A 13210-nucleotide genomic window follows, 5' to 3' on the forward strand; every position below is an offset into this window, starting at 1 on the left:
GAGAGAGAGATTTAAATTTTAGATGTAAAACCTGATAGTTCATTTCTGGACCTGCAGTTGATGCAGCTCTCAAGTGTGGGATCACTGGTGCAAGCTGTCACTCTCATATCATGGATGACAGATGTGTGCTGAATGGGGAACTAAGTGACCTATAGCTACACCACTTCTGAGCATCCAACTATACCTAAAACTTAATGTTTTTTTAAAATTTTCTCAATTTTGGAATTGCACACAATTTCTGAAACCATTACTCAACTTTATTCACCTCTGAGTTGAGAACCTAATAGATTGTGATCCCAGAGAACTTCTTTGTTCCTGGGCATGGGAAACACTCATGATTCTTGGTGGAACCACAGTGAGTCTCAGTCTCTTGCACTTCCCTTCTTTTTCTATGTTAAAACAAACTGTCTGGAACTTAGAGCTGCTAGAGAGAGGGATTCTAAAGTTCAGTGATTGAGAAATATTATCAAAGTGTCATTTCCCCCCTCTGTTCACCAGGGAACATTTAATTAATATTGTGCATTTATTACTTACTCCACTTTCAATGTCTTTGATTTAGATAAGTTTACATAATGTTAGGAAAGATTTTTTCTATCTTAATGAATAACACACACACACACACACACACACACACACACACACACACACACAAAGAAAACAAAAACAAAAAGTAAGACCCCTTCCTGCTTACATTCGTAAATCAAATCTGTTGTGTTTTTAAACAGAAAAGCCAGCCTTTGGATGCAAAGAAGACAGAGTTAATAATAAAGCTCATACATATTGAAAAGCACGCTCTTCCTCTAGAGAGAGTAGAGCTGAGTCCTGGGATTTCAGTTGCCAAGAGACAAAGTTTAGCCCATTTAAATTAAGTTCAGTGATCTGACAAGTGTTGATGTTACATAAAATGTCCCTCCCTCTTTGTAGTAGGAAATAGTCTATTTCAAGCACTTAGGAGTTTTATGTGTAGTTTTTTTTTTTTAAAAATGGTGACAAATATTTGCAATTTTGAAATGAAGATGCTTCTCTTCCTCCTCACTAGCTCTTGTGAGCATTGTAGTTATAGATAATGATGTCTTCCTCCGGACAAGACAATCCAAGAAGGCTTTATTTCAAGAAAATACCCTTTCCTCCTAACATGCCAAGGGCTTTCATCTTCATCCGGGGATACTTGGCCATGTACAAATACCAGGCAGAAAGCTGGGAACATGTCCAGAGGGAGACGAAGCTTCCTGAAAAACTCCATTGCTTTCTTTTCTTAGAGTATACCTTCCTGCCCAAGGCAGTCAGCTAAGGTCATCCAGACCACCTATGGACAAAGAGGGCTTTATTCAGAATGCTGTGAAGCTAACACTAAATAAGTATTTTGTGCAGCAATGTTTCAGCCTTCTGAGAAGAAAGTCTGTGCAAAGAATGAGGCAAGGAATTGTAAAGTAATTAGTCATACCACTTTTGTGTGAATGGGATATGTAAATAGTTTAAACTTGTATTTTAATTAAATGAAATACACTTGTTAGATGTTTTGCAAATAATTACAAATTAAGGGAGACAGAAACTTAGATCTTAATATAGTGAACAAATATTTCATGAGCATCCACAATATGTAAACAGCCATTCCAAGCAATTTATCACTATGCACTACGCATGGGGTAGCACTTAAATTGAGGTCTTTTCACAGGCAGAATTAGCAATGGTAATAAAAGAGGGCAAAATTGATTCAAATATATTTTAAAATGGCTATTTTACAAATTGAAATCAAGGTGAGATTTATAGAGATACTGAAAAATTCTACCTACTGCCAATAAAAATTGAGTTGCAAAAATTACAGCAGTTTAAATTTTTTTTCATCATATATATCCATATTGCATGATATTGTATAACATAAAGGCATCTTTATACAAGTAAATATTGGACACTGTATGTATCCTAGGCCTGCCTACCCAGTTCTTGTTAGTTCTTGTTAGTCCTCTTAGTTTCCTTATACAGTTTGGCTTTAGTGTCATATATACATACACATGTAAATTTATGTATTTATAGAAAAAACATGGATAACATGAAATTAATAAAAACAATGTGTGTATCCACATGTGTGTACTTTCTCTTTCTCCATTCTTTGTCTCTTTCCCCAAGTACTCACCATGATGGATAGCCCTTGCTTTTATTACTGTTAGCCATTGTAATGGGATTAAAATGAAACCACAGTACAGTTTTAATTTATATTTCTGTGATGGCCAGTGAGATTAAACCATTTTAATATGTTTAATACAAGTTTGATTTTCTTCTTTTTGAAAACTCTCTTGTTCATTAGCTCACTTGTTGAGTGGGTTGTTTGATTAGTTTAGTTTTGTTCCCCAGGTCATATTCTGGGCATTAATCTTTTGTAAGTTGTATAACTTACAGAGATTTTTCTTCTACTTTACAAGTAATTTACTCTCTAAGTTATCTACTTCCGCTATGTGTAGAAGTTTTTTAAATAACTTGCAACCCTGTTTGACAATTGTTGACATTTTTTTAACTCAATAGTCTTACTATTGAGTTAAAAAAAATAAAGCTGGACTGGGTGAGCTGGCCAGAATGTGAACACAGGAGAGCTGCCTGCACCTCTCATCTGCTGATAGATGTTATGGGCATGGGAGAGAGACTCTGCTTCCCCCAGCCACCTGCAGCAGCCAGATCAACTGGCCCAGAGGGCATGAGAGCTCTCACTGACTCTCACTGGCTACAGCCCTCATTAGAGCAGCCTCTGCCTTCCCTGAGCAGCACAGTAGCCATCACTTTCAAACATGGCTGTTTCCTTCTACAAATTAACCTTACTTTTGTTGTTAGGGAGTAAAGGTGTGTACTAAGTGTGTGTTATAGCTAAATCACATTGGAAAACGGTGTGTATTTTCATCCTAGCTGGATCATATTGACCTAGAAGGTCTTTGGATGTGAGCCTTTGCCACAGCATCCATGTTGCTGAATTAAAAACTCTACAAATGGAATCAAGAATTAATCAAGAATTAATTAATTTATCTACTATAAATTAGTAATTTCCTTTTTTAGATAATGAGGAATCTAGATCTTTTATCAATAGACTAGAATTTAGCTAAGGACCTCTGCAATAGAAACAGTGAATAAAGAGCTTCTCTCTTCCCCTCCCCCTGTCAATTAATTACATTTCAACTTGGCACTAATTATTTTAATGTGACCTAGAAACTTTCCTTACTCCAATAGCACTGATGTGTAAATCAAATCCATACTGAACCCTGAAAACATGTCTTAAAATTCAGCAACATATATGCTTACATTTTGCTGTAAATTCGCATTATTTTAAGGAGTGTTGAGAGCAAATCTATGCATGCTGTCACTTTCCCTCTTCCTGCTCTTGTTCCTTTTTGTTAGATGTCTCAATATATTTTGATATAAGTCTCACTATATTAAGATTTTAGCAAAATTAGATCATGGTAGTCATCCCTAATGCTTCATTATAATTATTGATTCTTTTATCTTTGGGAAAATGTGAGAATTCCCTTATTTTGTAAAAGTTAATGGCAAAACAATTATAAATCTTATTAAAGAAGCTTTAGTTGTTTTACATCTGAATAGCAAGACTCACTTGGATAATAATCACTTTGGTATTTCTTTTAGAACAATATCATTTTTGAACAATTCAACAAAGAACTTTTCAATCATCTTTTATGTTTAATTTTTTCATGGTTCCATAAAACTTTGTTTTTCATTGTTGTTGTTGTTTTTTTTATTGTTGTTGTTCATTATTCTTGAGTAAAGAAAAATATATACAACTACTGCCAAGAAAAGGAAAAAATGTTATTCTTCAGTCTTATGTGAATAATAGAGATCTTTTATTTATCAGACAGTTATTCATCTTCTGTTATTAGCAAACTGATCAATTACAGATGAAATATTATTCTTCCTTGGAAATTCGTAAAGCAGGAGAATCCAATTGAGGGATATGCTGAGGCCAGAACCTCTACTCTCTTTTTCTATGTGAAAATGATATGATGTGTATTATTTTTCTTTTTTTTAAACCTTTATTCAGTTTTTGAGTCAAATGTAGCCTGGGCTGTTCTCAAACTGGGTATGTAGACAAGGATAATGACTTTGAAATTATTTGAATTAATGACTTTGAATTTTCTGTCTGCATGTTGTAGGTGCTAGGATTAGAGGTTTGTAGCATTATGCCTAGTTAATGCAGTGCTGCATTTTGAACACTGAACCCCACCCTTGGACGACCAACTGAGCCTATATGTCAATACAACTTTACTTTGAGCAGTCTTCGCTGTTTCACTGGCTTCTGTGCCAGTTCTTGATCTCTAGTGGTTTGTTTTCACTAAAGAGATAATCTCAAGTAATCCTTCTAAATTAATTTACCCAAATCTCTAGGCTTCTTAGTATCTTCTGGCTTACAGTTGATTTCTCACAGGCAGCCTGATTGGCTAGGTGGTTTTGATTTCTCACTTGAGGTGCATTCTTAGCATTGAGAAGAATGCCTTAAGCCTGATACGTGAAAATTATTTTGTAATTAATGATTTACTGAGATTCTGGAAGAACTTATTACATACGTAGAAAATTTTAAGTATTAGTGATGTATAGATGATATTGATAAACACAGGAAACAATTCAGCTACTAAGTGACGCAAAAGAAAGTTCACTTCAGCCTAGAGAAACTTCTAAAAGTATATGAATTAGCTACTGTTCTATCATTTGCACTGTTGCTAGATACAGCTTGCTCTGTGGAAGTGGGGACAAAGTGAAAGGGCAGACACACTAGAAAGTCATGAGAACTCTTTAATACCTTAGAAACAAGGGAAGGGAAGAATCAGCAACATAATCTTAGTAAGATGTATATAATACATACACACACTCACAGAAAGAGAGAGAGAGGCAGAGACAGATAGAGAGAGACAGAGATAGACAGAGACAGACAGACAGAAAGACAGAGACAAAGAGACACTGAGTCAGAAAAACAGAGAGAAACACAGGCAGATAGACAGAGACAAAGGCACAGACACACAGACAGAAAAAGTGACAGAGAGACAGGCAAGGGTTAAGAACCAGAATAGCTTCCTGATGAACAAAACATGATTTGTACTTCACAATGTAAACTTCTCACTGTTCTTTTGTTGGTTCTGGTATTTTTAGTATATTTTGGAGACACCTGTTCCTCTCATCTCCACCAGCACAGTACTGGGAAATATTTACTTATACCTGCCTGCCAATGCAACAGCTACCTACCTGTTGTTTGTCATTTTTCTGGTCCCATCTCCAGGCAATATGTGAAATTAATATTCTAATAACAAAGGATTTATTGGTTTGGGTAGTCCATATTTGAGGTTCCTTTTCACAACCTCTGCTTTTGGACACGTTTTCTCTTCCAAATATATTCCCCCTGCCCCCCACAGGTTCTGAAAAATTAACCTACATAGAAATAAAAAAGCTTTTTTTGTGTGTGTTTGTTTTTGAAGGAAGGACAACCAATCCTGAGCCCTGGTGATGTACTCAGTTCTCTCCACCTCAGCTTCTAAGGGACCAGAGTGTGTCAACAGCACTTCAGCTCTAGTCCAGCTTTACAAACAAAGAAGTAGGCTAGAAATCATTCACGGCTTATTCAGAATAAAGCCAAAAATTGTAGGAGTATTGCCAGGATAAAAACAAGATCTATGTGAATTTGAGTATACTTTAAAAATCCAGTGTCCTACTTAGATTAAAACTCTACTGGTACAAGATTAAGCAGCTCATACAGTCCTTCACCTGGTCTTATAGCAAGGGTAATCCAACAGTTGAGAGAAGGCTTCCACTTGGTATAAAAGAATTTACATTTATCCTATTAAGTTTTAAAATTTTTTGTAGTAGGAAAAAATAAGCATACACAAGATAGAAAAAGAAACAGGAAGATAAAAATATAGATCCCATTTACACTAGGCAAATATAGTTGCATTTAGGTGAAGGAATACTCTTCTCTTATGGTCCTTCAGTGCAGCCGGATACACTTGAGCGTAAAATGAAGTCTAACATACACTGGGCACCAGTGTTCTTTTATTGTTTTAGGGTCTTTAGGGTGATTTTAATCATTTAATTTTCTTTAGGATCAGTTGAGTCACTTGGAAAATCAAACAATGTCTGTGGAAAAAACTTTTTTTTTTTTAAAGATAAACCATCTATCTTTTATAAACCACCCATCTTGTTAAAATATATGTTCAAATTGAAGATTTAATCTCTAAAGGCCAGGGGAGCTTTGAATTTTTATTTCAGTTTTATTCTATAGCTATCTAGACAGGTAGGAAGGAGACTGAAAGAAAAACTGAGGTGAGCAAGGATCAGCACATGTGGTTAGTGCTTACAGGCTTCAGATAAATACAACTTTGGAAATAAACACAGTTAAACAGAATTATGCATATACTCACTACCACTGGACTTTACCTTGAAAATTATTAAAATTGCAAATTTTAATACATGTACTTATCACAATTAAAAAACATAAATGAAATATACTCACTCCCTTTAGAGGAAAAACAAAGATAAACACAAGGAAAGGCTTAATTATCCTTAAAATGACTATGACTGCAATAGTTGAGGTGCTAACTCCAGAGCGTTGCAAACTAATATTCAATAAGAATTCATTTCTTCATATCATGTTACCCATTTTGACTAAGCATGACTGAGAAACAACATGCCAAGATGGAAGAAACTTACCATTATGACTATTCAAAACTAGCTGATGACAGAGGCAGGAGTATCAGTATATGCCAGCAACCATATTATGCTCTTTTTAATTCTTTCTAGCTTTTCTGCTTACCTCACTTTCAAAGACTACAAGACAAATTGGGAAGTTTCTTCGTTAACTCAAGGGCTAAATTCCTAGCTCACCTTTTCCAATAGGACCACAGCTCCCAATTCTTCCCAAACAGTTTTTACCATCTTTAAACTAAATACTCAAGTAAATGAGCCTATGGGGTCCATGCCAGTTCTATACAGCATAAAAGTCTCTTCTGAAAGGAAATTTCTTAATTGCAACACCTGGAAAAATCAGCCAAAAGTATATTTCCAATGTAAATTATTACAGAATATGCATTACTGTTCTAAAAGGGAGAAAAGTGTTCTTAATGAAGAAATACTTTCCAAAGGAAGACAAAAACCTTGAAAGACAAACTACAAATCCTTTAGCTCCATGTCTGATGTCAAAAGACTTAGATGGCACCACTCTCTGGCTTTGTTGTCTGCAACACTTTCTTTCTTAGGGATGATCCCAATTCCTGCCTGTAGTTCTTGGCAGATATCCCAAGCCTCTGGTATCTCTAACATCTTGCGGTCTCCCCCACAATCCACATTTCACTCTCACAGCTCCACACAATGATATCTCAGGACTTCCAGGCAGAGAACCCCTGCCATACTCTTGGCCTTAGCATTTCTCCCTTGGCTGTTTTGTTTTGTTTTGTTTTGTTTTGTTTTGTTTTGTTTTGTTTTGTTTTGTTTTGTTTTGTGTTTTGTTTTTTGTTTTTTGTTTTTTGTTTTTTGTTTTTTGTTTTTTGTTTTTTGTTTTTTGTTTGTTTTGGTTTTTGTTTTTTGAGACAGGGTTTCTCTGTATAGCCCTGGCTGTCCTGGAGCTCACTCTATAGACCAGGCTAGCCTCGAACTCAGAAATCCGCCTGCCTCTGCCTCCCAAGTGCTGGGATTAAAGGCATGTGCCACCACTGCCCGGCTTTAGCATTTCTACTTAACCGTACTGGATGATTTTACAACCCCTTTAATCTAATATTCTTTATAACTGAAAAGACAGGTTGATACTTCCAAGTTCAGCTACCTGCTTCAGATAGATCCTGGCCCACTTTCTTAAGCTACATTTGCAAATCTTTGATATGTAAATTACTCAGAGTTTTTTTTCTTTCACAAATTGCAGGAATAACTGGGTGGAATATTGCCCTAAGGTTCCACTTTCTTCAGCTCAAGCCTTGGCTCCAATATTAAATTTCCTGGTTCTCCCTTAGTCCTGAAACTGTAAATTTTGTGCATTTTTTTCTCTAGCTTGAATTTTTAATTCTAGACATGCACAAGAGTGATTACTAAAAAAACACACACCAGAGTTAATAGTAGGCTTTGTGTGTGTGTGTGTGTGTGTGTGTGTGTGTGTGTGTGTGTGTGTGTGTGTGTGAAAGGAAAAATTTTTTATTATTGCATTTTGGTATTTGCAGCCAGGTGTCCCAACTGTTTCCATATGACTTGCTCTTGAGTAAGGGACAGCCCATTTACTGTAGATTATCTCATCTTTCTAGAGGCAACAATTCCCAAATATTAATTTATTCTTTTTTATTAATTATTTGTTTACATTTCAAATGTCTCCCTTCTGGGTCTCCCCTTTGCAAACCCTCTATTCATCCCCCCATTTGTCTATAAGAGGGTACTCCCTCACCCACTTACCCACCCACTCCTGCTTCACCCCTCTGGTATATCCCTTCACTGGGGCCATAAGCAGGACCAAGTATCTCCCCTTCACTGATGCCTGATACAGCAATTCTCTGGGGTACATATGTAACTGGAGCCATGGACAAACTCACATATACTCACATATACTCTTTGGTTGGTGGTTTAGTCCCTGGGAGCTCCTGTTAGTTGATATTGTTCTTCCTATGGTATTGCAATCCACTTCAGCTCCTTCAGTTTTTCCCTAACTCTTCCACTGGGGTCCCTGGGCTCAATCCAATGGTTGGCTGTGTGTATCTGCATCTGTTTTAGTCAGATGCTAGCAGAGCCTCTCAGAGGACAGCTATACCAAGCTCCTGTCTGAAGCACTTCTTGGCATCAGCAATAGTGTCAGGGTTTGGTGTCTGCAGATGGGATGGATCCAAAGGTCAGGCAGTCTCTGGATGGCCTTTCCATTAGTCTCCGCTCCTTTTTTTTGATTTTTTTTTTTTTTGTCCCTGCTTGTTTCCATTAGACAGGAACAATTCTGGGTTAAAAATTTTTGAGATGGATGGATGGATGGCCCCATGCCTCAACTGGGGGCCATGTCTATCTACTGGAGGTGGTCTCTTCAGGTTCTCTCTCCCTTTGTTGGGTATTTTGGCTGATGTCATCCCACTGGGTTCTGGGAACCTCTTACTTCCCTAGCCCTTGGGAATTTCTAGTGACAAACCCCACCACTCCAGTTCCTCATCCCCATTGCTACACAGCCCCATTCAATTTTCTGACTCTTTGAACTTCTCCCTATCTCCTCCTACACCTGATTCTGTTCCCTCTTTTACCCTTCCCCTCCCCACCCAGATCCCTTCCTCCATCTGCCTCCTATTATTATTTTGTTTCCCTTTCTAATTAGAAATGAAGCACCTTTGGCCTTTATTCTTTTTAAGCTTCATATGGACTTTGAGTTGTAGTATGGGTATTCTGAGCTCTGGAACTAATATCCACTTATCAGTGAGTATATACCATGTATGTCCTTTTGGTTCTGGGTTACCTCAATCAGAATGATATTTTCTAGTTCCATCAATTTGCCTGCAAAATTCATGAAATTGTCATTTTAATAGCTAAGTGGTACATCATTCTGTAAATGTACCACATTTTATATATCCATTCTTCTTTTGAGGCACATCTGGGTTGTTTCCAGCTTCTGGCAATTATAAATAGGGCTGCTATGAACAGAATAGAGCACATGCCCTTGTTATATTTTGGAGCATCTTTTAGGCATATGCCCAGTGGTAAAACAGCTAGAAATTCAGGTAGAACTATTTCCAATTTTCTCAGGAAACACTATGGTCACTTGATCTTTGGCAAAATAAGCCAAACAGTGGAAAAAAAGAAAGCAAATGGTGCTGGTCTTACTGGTGGTTTATATGTAGAGGAATGTAAATTGATCTATTTTTGTCTCCTTTTACAAAGCCCAAGTCCACGTGGATAAAAGACCTCCACATAAAACTAGATACACTGAATCTAATATAAGAAAAAGTAGAAATCTTCTTAATATATTTGCACAGGGGAAATTTTTCTGAACAGAACACCAATGGCTCAGGCTCTAAGATCAACAATTGACAAATCGGACCTCGTGAAACTGAAATGCTTTTGTAAGGCAAAGGACACAGCCAATAGGACAGATCAGCAACCTACAAATTGGGAAAAGATCTTTACCAACCTTATATCCCATAGCGAGCTAATATGCAAAATATACAAAGAACTTAAGAAGTTAGACTCCAGAAAACCAACTAACATAATTTAAAAATGGGGTACAGAGCAAAAAACCAAAACAAAACAATTACTTGGGAGAGAGAAAAAAGCAATCACAGGAAGGGGGAGAGGGAAGCAGTGGCCTGAATGAGAAAGGGGGCAGAAAGGAGAAGAGGGGAACATGAATAGGATTGGGTATTGGGTGGGGGAAAAGAACTGAAGCCCTGAGGGCCAGCAGAAAGAATGGAAACAGTTAACCTAGGGAGGTAGGAATTCTGGGACCCTCCAGAATGTACCAGATACCTGGGAGGTGAGACTCTCAAGACTCAAAGGGAGGGACCTTAGATGAAATGTCCTATACTGGGGAGAGGGAACTTATAGAGTCCACCTCCAGCAGAAAGACAGGGCATGAAGTGAGAGATGGGGTTGCCATCCCAACAGTCAAAAACTCTGACCGAGAATTGTTCCTATTTGAAAGAACTGCAGGGACAAAATGAAGAAGAGCCTGGGGAAAAGGAGGTCCAGTGACAAGCCCAAAGTGGGATCCAGCTCAAGAGGAGACCCCAAGAACTGACACTATTATTGAGGCTATGGTTTTCTCACAAAAAGGGGCCTACTACAACTGCCCTCAGAAAGGCTCAACAAGCAGATGAAAGAGTCTGACACAAACATTTACATCCAACCAATGGACAGAAACTGCAGACCCATGTGGTTGAGTTAGGGTAAAGCTGGAAGAAGCTGAGGAGGAGAGCAACCCTGCAGGCAGACCAGCAGTCTCAACTAAACTGGACCCCCGAGATCTCTCAGACACTGGGCCACCAAACAGGCAGCTGATATGAGGCCCCTGATACATATACATCAGAGGACTGGTCTGGTCAAAGAAGATGTACCTAACCCTTAAGAGACTGGAAGCCCCAGGAATTGGGGAGATATGGTGGGGTGGGTAGTGGGAATGGAGACATTTTTGAGAAGATGAGAGGTGTACAGGAGGAGGTATGGGATGTGGAATAGTCTGAGAGAGGGAGAGGGAAGAATCTGGACTATAAAAAGATTAAATAAAATTTAAGAAAAAGAAATATGGATAGGCTTGAAAAAAAAAAAGGAATTCTTAACTGAAGAATCTCAAAAGGCTGAGAAGCACCTAAAGAAATGTTCACCATCCTTAGTCATCAAGGAAATGCAAAGCAAAGCTCCCCTGAGATTACACCGATAAGAATGTCTAAGGTTAATAGCTCAGGGGACAGCAGATGCTGGCATGGATGTGGAAAAAGAGGAATAGCCCTTCATTGCTGGTGGGATTGCAAGCTGGTACAATCACTAGCCTGTCTTAAAATGTTCTCTGATGATGAAAGTAGTCCAAAACTGTTCAACTAGCCTCAGGCATATTTTTAGAACAGGAAAGCAGCCATATTAATTGCTGAAAGTCCACAATACCAGTCTCCAACCCAGTTGCAAATAGTTTCCCCCTCTATAAATTCTTCAGCTGGGCATCTATAGTCCACATTATTCGCTGCACATCCTCACATGTTCCTACCAGGTTGTCTCCCAATAAACCTCACTTACAGCATCTAACTACTTTCTGACTTCAAAGTCCCACAGTCTTTAACAAAACAAAGCACACAAAACCAGTATAGTCAGGCTTGTCATAACAATAGGTCACTCCTCCTTTTTTTGTCAACTTTTGTCTCAGTGATTTTTTCTATTTCTTTGATAAGATACTGCGATCAAAGTAACTGATAAAAGGAAGACATTTCTAGATGTTTTACAGGTTCTGAAGGTTAGGATCCATGACCATCATGGTGGGAAGCGTGGCAGCAGGTATGCAGGCAGGCATGACACAGGGGAAGTAGCTGAGTGCTTATCTACTAACATATAAGCAAGAGATAGAGAAAGTAAACTGGGAACAGCATGGACTTTTTGAAACCCAAAATCTTGCTCTTAATGACAAACATTCTCCAACAAAATCATACCTCCTAACTCTTCCTGTTTAGTTCAACTACCTAGGATCAGGCCTTCAAATACATAAGTTCATCACAGGGACTAACAATGTGTTAAGATCTGTAGTCCAAACTTCTAGCCATGTGCCTAGCATGTAATATATATTAATAATTTGTAAATGCATATTTTCAATTATTATTAATGTTTTTTAATCAACAGTATGTGCAGGACTTAATGAAGTACTATATACATAGCTTGTAGATAATTGATGCAAAAATATTTTGATAATGGTATTGACATATTTGTGAGTCTAAGAGAATTACTTTTAGATTTTTTGATGTTGTTTCTTGTTTTCTTTTTTCTTTTCGTTGTTTCTCAAACAGGTTCTTAACTGTGTAACCTTGGCTAGCCTGAAACTCACTATGTAAAATAAGCTCTTTGTAAACTTGGAGCTTTTTCATTTTCTATGGTGGTATGAGAAAGTGACTGAGGTAAAATTTGACTCTAGTTATTTGGGATGTCCCAAGTTCTTCCACACAAACACAGATCATTATTATACCAGATGTGGAAAAAACACTGGATCACACAAACATCTCTGTTTTTGACTGTCTGTATCTTTCTGAATAAAGAGGGAAACATCCCTAAACAGTAAGAGGAGATGAGCTAGAAGACAGTTTGGTATTTTTTAGAGGTTTACTTCAGTCACAAATGACATGGAGAATTTACGCTTTAATTAAATAGTTATAGAAAATGATTAGGCCCTGAGGAACACTCTCAGAAGTGAAGATTTTCTATGTATACCTTGAGAGTTGTAGTAGAATAAAACATGTCACATTATCGAATTCCTTTTGCTTGTTTGCATAGGAGACAGGGTATCAGAATTGAATCATTTGGCTTTTTAGCCCTAAGTTGGAGAAGCATTCAAAAGAGGCGGCTGCAAAGAAAAAGTTAATTAAAAATAAACCACCCAGAAGAGATCAAAAGAAAATATCATAGGCTATGGGAAATTTTTCATTGAGAGCAATCAAGTAAATGATCAGTTTTCAAACGCCAAGGAAAAGATAGGCCTTCCTCCTAATTAGTGAACAGGGGAATATTACTGAAAAGTTAATGTGAAGGC

General features: G+C 37.5%; 1 protein-coding gene across 4 annotated transcripts in view; it reads left to right on the top strand.

Annotated features, from left to right (window-relative positions):
- Grm5 (glutamate receptor, metabotropic 5) overlaps window positions 1-13210 on the top strand; it is a 551083-nt gene that overhangs the window by 177343 nt on the left and 360530 nt on the right. The window lies entirely within an intron of this gene.

The sequence above is a fragment of the Mus musculus genome, chromosome 7 (genome assembly GCF_000001635.26).
Source record: "Mus musculus strain C57BL/6J chromosome 7, GRCm38.p6 C57BL/6J".
NCBI lineage: Eukaryota > Metazoa > Chordata > Mammalia > Rodentia > Muridae > Mus > Mus musculus.